Source organism: Stegodyphus dumicola, chromosome 12 (assembly GCF_044657685.1).
Source record: "Stegodyphus dumicola isolate Sdum_Otavi_A_Nest chromosome 12, ASM4465768v1".
Taxonomy (NCBI): Eukaryota; Metazoa; Arthropoda; class Arachnida; order Araneae; family Eresidae; genus Stegodyphus; species Stegodyphus dumicola.
The window spans coordinates 121,873,399-121,884,571 of NC_140779.1; the positions used below are offsets into that span (position 1 = coordinate 121,873,399).

Consider the following 11,173-nt stretch of genomic DNA (forward strand, 5'->3'; position numbering starts at 1 on the left):
TATGACTTTATTGAACATTGAACTTTTTTGAAAATTACGGACTTCCATTACTCTACTCATGACTTTTGTGGACTTGTCAATTTACAGACTATTTTTTACTTTTCATGTCAAGAATTCTCTGTCGGTTGTTGTAGTGTGTCATTGTTTCTTATTAACTTGTCATTTGTATGATTGTTTTTCTGTCTCAATAAATGCCGTCTGATCTGTTGGCTCCTCCTTTGGACGTGGCCAGCGGATAGTAGATTAATTATACTGCTGGGGTGGCATTTTTCTCCGTATGGTGTTCATTTTGAACGCTCGGTCGGAGCGCCATTCTGGCAGTCGAGTTGTCCCTATCTACTATATAGCGAAACCACGGCCAAGGGAACGGGCTTGGCAGAATCAGCGGGGAAAGAAGACCCTGTTGAGCTTGACTCTAGTCTGACTCTGTGAAGAGACATGAGAGGTGTAGTATAAGTGGGAGATCGCTCTGCAGTCGTCAGTGAAATACCACTACTTTCATCGTGTCTTTACTGACTCAGTGAAGCGGAAAGCGGTCCGAAGGGACCACGTTTCTAGCACTAAGTGTGGGGACTTTGTTCCCCGCACGATCCGCTCTGAGGACAGTGTCAGGCGGGGAGTTTGACTGGGGCGGTACATCTGTCAAAAGGTAACGCAGGTGTCCTAAGGCGAGCTCAGCGAGGACAGAAACCTCGCGTAGAGTAAAAGGGCAAAAGCTGGCTTGATCTTGATTTTCAGTACGAATACGGACCGCGAAAGCGGGGCCTATCGATCCTTTTGATTTTACGAGTTTTATGCAAGAGGTGTCAGAAAAGTTACCACAGGGATAACTGGCTTGTGGCGGCCAAGTGTTCATAGCGACGTCGCTTTTTGATCCTTCGATGTCGGCTCTTCCTATCATTGCGAAGCAGAATTCGCCAAGCGTTGGATTGTTCACCCACTAATAGGAAACGTGAGCTGGGTTTAGACCGTCGTGAGACAGGTTAGTTTTACCGCAACTGGCTGGATTCTATATCCTGACAGAGTACTCTGGGGGAAAAGCATTTTGAGCTTGGCGGTTCCAGGACCTGAGGGAAGGTCGTCTGTATGGCCGGACCGAAGGGGATTGCGTAAGTCCCAGAACCGGAGGATCTGGTAGCGCAGACAGACTGCGTATTCCGGGTAATGACCTTCGGTGACGGGCAGCCGCGTAGTACTGGCGGGGTGCATCCACGACCGGTCAGATCGCCAAATTGACATAGGTCTGTAGAGGTCCTCCCTCCGGGGTGGTCTCCCGAGACCCGAGGTGTGTAAACATCTGGTGGCCCAGTTCAGCCCCGGAGGATTGAGAGAGAGTTCCTATAATAAGTCTGCCAGGGATTTGAGGCACCCCTGCGTAGCAAAAAGTCTAGTTTAATCTCTTTAAGGGGAACGTGCAGGACATGTCCGGCCCTCCCGCCTGATACGGAGGTTGATTGCGGGTGTCATCCCTAGTTGCATTAAGTTCGCAGGAGGGGAGCATAAAATTGATTGATTGATTACCCTACTGATCCCCCCCGGGGGAGTGATATAATAGTAGCTTTCTTTGTGCCTTACAAAGCGTTATTTGATTGTGAAAAGTTAGTTTCTAACTTTGTGTTTAGTATTTCAGTGAATTTTTGCTATATATCACTTCTGTGAGTCCGGTACTTTGACGTAGTCGGAGGACTCCCTCCTCAGAGGGTCCAAATCCGGACTCAACTTTTCTCTCTGGTGTGAACCCTAGGGTACCAGAGAGACCCTGTGGCTTAGCAAATTGGACTTTGATTTTCAAAGCGTTATAAAGATGGACAATAATACTTTTATTAACGAGTCATCTGGCTCAATGGACTTCTTAAAAGAAGCCACTAAACTTAGAGACAATATGGAAAGCATTCTCAAAAGAGATCACATGCCAGAGGACTGTAGTCATGAACTACGGCATGTCTTCAACTACATGTTTAATCTACTCACTGAACAATGCGTTAGAATGGCTGACTTAGAAGGCAAGTCAGACCTTGCACTTAAACTGTATCAGGAAGTGATCAGTAAAGAGACCACACGGTCAAGTAGAGAGACTTATGCCCAAAAAGCGGCTAAGCAACCAAGACGAAGGTCGAGATCCAGATCTCGATCGGTGAAACGTATACCTGAAGAAGAACACATAGTGTTCATATACCCGAAAGATGATAAAAAGACTTCGGACGAAATCAAAGAGAAACTCGTGAAAAATATAAATCCTACACACTTAAAAGTGGGAATTAAGCGACTGAAAAAGATAAATAAAGGTGGTGTCCTAATTCAAGTTGCTCAGAAGGAAGAGCTAGAACTTCTTGAACAGGCAATTAAAGATAATTCATCTTTAAAACAAGTCGTAGAAACGAAGCGTCCGACTAGGGTAAATCCCAGAGTCATGATATATAACGTCAGTGATGAGATAAACAGGGATAACATTGTCGAGATAATTCGTACGCAAAACTACGAATTCGAAGAAGCAAATATTGAAGTAAAATTTGCGATGAAAGGCAGATACGGCACTAACTGGGTCCTATCGGTTGACCCGGAGACTTTCAAAACTATGAAAGCAAAGCAAAAAGTTAATTTGCAATGGAGTAGACATACAGTGAAAGAATTTATTAGAGCTGAGGCGAGTCAAAAGAACTTCCTCCTTACGATTTCTAGTTAATTCCCAATGCTCAATTCTAGGCTTTACATGTCTTAACTTATTTTGAAGCTGACCATCCCAAAGTTGCTGCCATTTTTTTCGGATCTTCTCTTTGACTTCACAACAGATGTCTCCAAAAGGGATGAAGCGACTGGACAGATCAACAGCACATTTCGCTGTGATATCTGCCAGCTCATTCCCTTTTATTCCCACATGGCCGGGAACCCAGCAGTACAGGATATCATATCCACGACTCGTTAAGTTTATATGTAACTTCAGAATATCCACTATGACTGGATTTTGAGTATGGGAAAAAGCTTCTAATGATTTAAGCGCACTACAAGAGTCTGTATAAACTATAAACTTATTGTGGCAGAGCCTTGAGATGTACAAAAGACTATAATATATCGCAGTTAGTTCGGATGTTAAGACAGAGAAAGCATGGTTCAAGCGTCTGCCCTCCATGTGATCTTCAATTACAAATGCCATTCCGACATAATCTTTTGACTTTGAACCATCTGTATAAACTGGAAGATAACTGCTATATTTGTGCCTGTGCTCAGCGAAGAGTTGTCTATAAATGATGTCATTGGTGCTTGGCTTGACCTGATGCTTGAAAACATTAAGAAGCTGAATCCGTACATTTTCCCAAGGTGGGATTTCAAAATTCTGTACTGCTTGGGGGCGCATATCAGAGAGGGAAAGTTCCTCAATGGCAGGGCAAACTCTTAAGAGAAAGGGAGGAACACAGGATGGACGTGTTTCAAATAATGTGTTACACTCATTATCAAGTAAGCACAGCTTATTGGGATGTTCAGGTTGGGATAGAATATTAAAATATTGCAAAAGGAACTATTGCTCACGCCTCAGATAAAGTGATGGTTCGTTAGAGTCAACATATAGGCTCTGTACAGGAGAAGTCCTGAAAGGTCCTGAACAAATCCGCAAACCTTGATGGTGAACAGGGTCCAGTTTTAACAAAACAGATCACCGAGCGGATCCGTAAACAACTGAGCCATAGTCCAGTCTAGAGCGAACCAGGGCTCTGTAAATGCGAAGCATGGAGCAACGCTCTGCACCCCAGGAGGTGCTCGCCAACACTTTTAAGATATTTAGTGTTTTTAGACACTTCTTTCTCAGGTTTAAAACATGAGGAAGAAAAGTCAATTTCTGGTCGAACGTCACTCCTAAAAATTTTACTTCGGGCGCAACTGGAATAATTGAACCATTGAGATATAACTCAGGTTCAGGATGGAGACCTCGCTTCCTACAAAAGTGCACGCACACAGTTTTCTGTTTCGAAAATGTAAATCCCTGTTTGTTTGACCATTCTTCGATCTTATTGAAAGCCATCTGCAGTTGCCTCTCTACGTATCTCATGTCTGCACCTCGACAGCTAATCTGCAGATCATCAACATATAGAGATCCCAAGATGGTGGGAGGAAGTTCTTTCAATACAGAGTTTATTTTTAGGCTGAACAGCGTTACACTAAGCACACAGCCTTGAGGCACACCCTCTTCCTGTTCAAAAACATTCGATAAAACAGAGCCAATCCTTACTTGAAAAGTTTTACTGTTCAAGAAATTCTGAATGAAAATTGGTAGGTTGCCGCGCAAGCCACTCTCTAAAAGATCCCGAAGTATACCGTATCTCCATGCCTTATCATAGGCTTTCTCAATATCAAAGAATACCGAGACTAGGTGACTTCTTAAAAAAGCTTTTCGAATGGATGTCTCTAAGAGGAGCATATTATCTACGGTAGTCCTCCCCTTTCGAAAGCCACTTTGATAAGGCGATATAATATTATTCTTTTCCAAGAAGTAGACTAGGCGGCTGTTTACCATTTTTTCAAACAGCTTGCATAGGCAACTCGTAAGGGCAATTGGCCGATAGTTGGAGGGATTCCTTGGATCTTTCCCTGGCTTGGCAATAGGAATTGCAACAGCTCTCTTCCATGCACTGGGAAAAGTATGCTCCTTCCAAACTCTATTGTAAAGCGTGAGAAGGGCATTCAGTGACTTATAGGACAGATGCTTTAGCATATCGTAATTCACGCCATCGAGACCCGGAGACGACCTATGTGTCTGTAACAAAGTTCTCTTTATCTCTAGCACAGTAATATCTTTATTATAAGGCTCAAATTTGGAAGAGTTGAAAGCGATGGGATTTTTCTCAGAGCGTTGCTTGATAGAAAGAAATGCAGGTGAATAATTTCGGCTGGAAGAAACGGCAGCAAATGTCTCTCCAATAGTATTTGCAATTTCTTCTATGGAGCTAATCACTCGGCCATCTTTTTCCAAAAAAGAAAGTGAGTGGTCTTTATATATGCCACATGCTTTTCGATCTCTTTCCCAAACCCGCTTACTAGGCGTGGAGGATGTTATTGACGACACATAGGAAATCCAGGAATCCCTCTGGCTCTGCCTTCTTACTTTTCGTGCATTTGCTTTGGCTCTTTTAAAGGCTATGAGGTTTCGCACAGTCGGATATCTACGAAAAATACCCCATGCTTTTTTCTGTTTTTTCAGTGCTTCATGACAGTCGCGATTCCACCACGGTTTCGAATATTTTAGTATTTTTCCTGATGTTCTAGGAATCGAAAGCATAGCTGCCTGAATAATAGTATTAGTAACAGCTTCCACAGCGTCATCGATATGCACATCTTCTACCATTTCCTCTGTGAGCTCTGCGGAGGAAGAGAAGAGTTTCCAGTCTGCCCTGTCCAGTATAAACCGAGGGAGTCTCGACATGGGGTTTGCTCCTCTTCGTGCAAGAGATACAAAAATGGGATAATGATCGCTGTTGTACAGGTCATTTCCGCCACTAAAAGTGCAAAATGGCAACAGAGACGGTGAACAGATGGCAAGGTCGAGAGCGTGGAAAGTCCTCGAAGGCTCATGGAAGTACGTATTCTGCCCATTATTTAGGAGACAAAGGCTATGATCTTCGATGGGAGGAGTTCTGCTGGTGACTTGGAGAGTGAAGGACGTGTTTTTGCGTTGCTCTGATTCTACCTCGTGCTAGTGTGCGCCGTTTTCGCCGCCATCTTGGATGGTTTTGTGTTTTTGGCTCCTACTCAACAATTTTTGTGCTCTTTTTTTGGATTACACGATTATTTCTGATCAATGGTTATTTCTCAGAATTAGTGAAGTGCTCCGCTTGTGTTTTTGAGAATATTTTCGAAGATTTTTTTGTGCTTTTGGTGAATGTGTGATTTCGTCCCACATGGTGGGCAACGACTTTCTGCCGTTACCGGATAAACAGAAAATGGATGCGCCGACTGTTAGCGGGAAATTATGTGATTTCAGCTCTGATCTATTGGATTACAGAAACAAAATTCTGGACTTGGACTGGCAGGAACTTTATGCAAAAGAAGTATGGACTTACAATGATTTTTGTCGTGGTGTGGAAATGGTTACAAAAATAAATACGGATCTGATCGCGCGGGGAGACTCGTGCAAGAACGTTCTAAAATTGGTGTCTGATGAAGCGACTGCGAAGAACATCCGGGGGAATCTGGAAAGGGAACAAGCCATCGGAACGACACTCAGATAAAGCTTTGAAGGTAAGTACCAAAGTGCTGCTTCTGCCCTTGGTTGTGATATGAATTCTGATAATGTTAAACTTGCATATAGAAATGTTTTAATTAATAATCTTTTCTCTATTGCTAATGATTTGAGTTTTCGTAAGGATAATGATATGAGTAATGGTTTAAATAATTGTAATGCCGGCCAAAATATTAATCAGGCCGAGTTAACGAAACCTAGGCCTAAGCGCCCATCAAAAAAATTGTCTAAACGTTCGATAAATGATGACAGGGACGCAGATGGTTTCATTTTTCCAAAGAACACTGCGCGCCCAAGTAAAATAATCAAATGCAATGCTGAATTGCCGCTGGCAAACAAATTTGAAAAATTAAGCACGCAAGATATAAATTCTAAACCTGATGATGAAATTGATGATGTGATAATGGAAAATGTTGTTGTTAAGATTCCTAAACCTAAACCCATAATGGTAAAACCTAATGTTAAGTTTAACGACTTTATGAAGGTGTTACGTGATGATGTAAAATGTGAATTTGCGGGCAAGGTGCAGGGGGACTTCCTCAAAATTTTCCCTGAAACTGAAAATGATCACCGAACAATTACCAAATTCCTTGACGACAAAAAAGTTGATCACTACATAATTCTATCTAAACTTGATAAGCCACTCAAAGTGGTTATTAGAGGACTACCAATAGACTGTGTCACTGAAGATATTCAAGAGGAATTAACTAGAATGGGATATAAAGCACGTAAAGTCGCCCAGATGCATAAGATTCGGACAAGAGTCCCCATGCCCTTGTTCCAAATTCACGTTGAAAGAACTCCTGAGATAGATAAAATATATGATATAACCAAATTTTTAAATTTTTTTGTTAGCATCAAACCTTACAGAGTACATACATGGGAGTGTTGTACAATGTCATAATTGCCAGCACTTCCATCACTCATCTGAGAATTGTAAATTGAAACCACGTTGTGTAAAATGCGCTGGCACCCACAAAACTGAGGAATGTGCTAGTAAATATATTGACAATGTAAAATGTTGTAACTGCAGGCAGGCAGGACATCCTGCGAATTATCGCGGATGCCCTAAATTCCCAGCTCCTCAAGGTGCCAGAATGCAAAACAAAAAAATATTGTCTAACACCAACCAACCCATTAAGGATAGTTATATCAAATCAGGAGTTTCATATGCTAATGTTACTAGCGGGAAAATTCCCCAGAGTACTAATTTAGCCAAAAATGAGAAAATTGTTAAAACTGATACTAAAATAAATAAGCCAGGTAATCGGAATGATATGGGCCTGTCTGGCCTATTTGAGATTTCCAAATTAGTGAAAGACATTGTAAATATGTTTAATGGAATATCATTTGTAAATGTACTGCGTAAGATTACCAACAAAATGCCTGAACTACAGGCTACCCAAAATACTGTGGACAAATTGTTCATACTTTTTGATTTATTTGAAGAAATTTTTGGTTCTGTGAATAATGTAAATAATGTATAGTTTGAATACTGTTTTGAACATAATTACATGGAACGCAAATGGATTATCTCATAGAATTCACGAGCTAAGAGATTTTATAAATGAGTACACTCCTGATGTTATGTTCCTACAAGAACACAAGCTTGGCCCAGCTACTCCAATTTACGTGCAAAATTACGTGGTTCATCGATCCAACAGGGCCCCGCCAATCTCCCGCCCAAGAGGGGGTGGAACAGCACTCCTGATTAAACGCTGCATCCCACAAATTCCAGTCACAATACTGTAGCTTTCGGTCGTGGAGGCCTCTGCAATATCACTCACAACAAACACTTCCACAACATACATTCTTGTCTCCACTTACATTCCCCCAGGACGTCATGTTTCTGCAGTCCTGGCTGACTTACAAATATTACTCAGTCTTGGTAAACACATTATCCTAGGTGGAGACTTAAATGCACGACACCGCGCGTGGAACTGCTACAACTCAAACGACACTGGACGTGTAATTTTCAACTTAGCCCACTCGGCTGGATTACACATAGCAGCTCCGAAAACCCCAACACGGTACACCAATAGGTCCACCGGGATCCTTGACTTCTTCCTGCTCAGAAATACCAGTGTTCCACTGGATATTTCCGTGCTGGACAAATTGTCATCGGATCACAACCCGGTTAAGATGATTCTGGACATTAGTAGGTATACCACAACAGACACAAGAGCCTTTAGAACAGACTGGCATATATTTGCCAAAGCTCTCAACAAAATACACTATACACTCCCTACGATACAGACTGGGGATGACATTGATAGTTTCATTCAGGAGCTCACGGAAAAAATCAAAGATGCTCATGACAAAGCAAAAATAGAAATCCACAAAAGGAAGCATGCAAGAAGTAGAGATCTTGATGCATTAATCAAAGGAATGCTGCAAGGAGATGCTTTCAACGGACTAGGTGCCGAGAAGACAAGAACCAGTTCAATCGCCTTGCCAATGCAGTCAAGTCTCTCACACGCGAGCAAGCACAACAAAGCTGGACCAACTACCTTAACTCACTTTCCACAGATGATAATTCTCTGTGGAAAGCTGTTTCTAGGTATACAAAATGCTACAACAAAATTACGCCCCTTAAAGGCCCCACGAGGATTCATTACACTGAAACTGAGAAAGCAGAACTGTTAGCAAAGCAACTGGAATCTCAGTTTTGCACGAACAACATACATGATATATCAACAGAACACATTGTTTACTCATTTCATAACAATATCACAACAAATACAAACATAAAGAACATCCCTCCGGTTGTGCCCTCGGAGGTTCTTGACTATGTCAATAAACTCAAGAAGAAGAAGAGCCCTGGTTTGGATGGCGTCACAAACTCCATGCTGAAGAACCTACCATTGAAGATCATATTCATCCTGGCAAAGATCTTCACCAGGATAATGGAACTACAATACTTTCCACAGGCATGGAAAACAGCCAAGTTTGTACCCATCCTCAAACCAGGAAAGTCAGCATCTGATCCAACTGCCTACCGACCGATCAGTCTGCTCTCCTCCATGAGCAAGATCTATGAAGCCACGCTACTGAGCAGGATTAACAGTCACTTAGAGCGAAAGAACATCCTAATCCCAAGCCAATTCGGTTTCCGGAAAGGCTTGGGAACTACCAACCAACTCTACAGGGTGGTAGAGCTAATTTCTGAAGGCCTGCACAAGAGGAGAGTAACTGGTGGTCTCTTTATTGACATAGCCAAGGCCTTTGATCGGGTCTGTCTGGAGGCACTAGTTTACAAAATACACAATCTGGGCTTCCCAGATTACATCACCAAATCCTACCTAACAGGTAGAAACTTTGTCGTTCACGTCTCAGGAACAAATTCTAATCTACACCCCATCCCACCTACTTTAATATTTACGTGAACGACATCCCTACAACACAGAACACAACACTGGCTATGTATGGCGATGACACAGCAATCCTCACACAAAGTGCATTTGCTGGTTCAGCTATCCAACATTTACAAAATTACATACATGCACTGGAGACTTGGCTCACACAGTGGAAAATAAAAGTCAATATTGACAAAACGCAAGCCATCTTGTTTACCAGGAAAAGAGTGAGTGAGTGAGTGATTATGGCGCAAAAACCAGAGATGATTATGACGCGCCAAACAAAAGATGAGATGATTACAATTGATGACATTAAAATTCAATAAATAAAACAAGTAGATAAATGTACCAAATCCAGAGGATGAAGTCATATAAAAACAAGTTAAAAGCACATATTAACATTCAAGACACAGTCTTCAAAACAAATTACATTTGGTAATAAAAGCCAATCTCTTTTAAATAATAAAATAAATTAGAATTGACCTCTCTTCCGATTAAACGGTCGAGAGGTAAGTCACAGCTATTAAAATATTTCTGGCGAAGACTATTAAAACATTGACACTCAATTAAAATATGACGAACAGATAAACAAACATTACAATTAAAACAAACAGGCTCATTTTCAGCTTTAAGAAGATAGCTATGTGTGACTCTGGTATGACCAATTCTGAGTCGAGTCAAAAGAACGTCCTCTTTACGATTTCCAGCAAAGTCCCAATGCTCAATTCTAGGTTTGATGTTTCTCAACTTGTTGTGATGCTGAACATCCCAAATTTGCTGCCATTTTTTTCGTATCTTTCCCTTGATGACACAGCAGATGTCTCTAAAAGGGATAAGGCGACTGGACAGTTCGACAGCAGATTTTGCCGCGATGTCTGCAAGCTCGTTTCCCTTTATTCCCGTATGCCCGGGAACCCAGCAGTACAGGATTTCATATCCTCGTATCATTAAATTTCTATGAATTTTGAGAACATCCACTACCACAGGATTCTGAGCGTTGGGAAAAGCTTCCAAGGATTTAAGAGCACTATACGAGTCTGTATAAACTATGAACTTTCTATGGCAGAGCTTTGATATGTACAAAAGAGCATAATATATTGCAGTTAGTTCAGATGTTAGGACAGAGAAAGCATGGTGCAGGCATCTGCCCTCTATGTAATTTTCAAATACAAAAGCCATCCCGACATGATCATTTGACTTTGATCCATCTGTGTATATCGGATAATAACTGCTATATTTGTGCCTGTGCTCAGCGAAAAGTTGTCTGTAAACGATCTCGTTAGTGCTCGCCTTTACGTGATGTTTAAAAACATCAAGAAGCTGGATCCGTGAATTTTCCCAAGGTGGAATTTCAAAATTCTGTACTGCTTGGGGGTGCATATCAGAGAGGGAGAGTTCCTCAATGACAGGGCGAACTCTTAAAGGGAAAGTAGGAACACAGGATGGACGTGTTTCAAATAATGTGTTACACTCATTATCAAGTAAGCACAGCTTATTGGGATGTTCAGGTTGAGATAGAGTATTAAAATATTGCAAAAGGGACAATTGCTCACGCCTCAGATAAAGTGATGGTTTGTTACAGTCAACA

The 11,173-nt window shown here is 41.7% G+C and overlaps 1 pseudogene; it reads left to right on the top strand.

Moving 5' to 3' along the window:
* Positions 1 to 382: 382 nt before the first annotated feature.
* On the top strand, positions 383 to 1,001 carry LOC146993742 (large subunit ribosomal RNA; annotated as a pseudogene; the record flags this gene model as incomplete).
* Between the last annotated feature and the right edge of the window lie 10,172 nt (positions 1,002 to 11,173).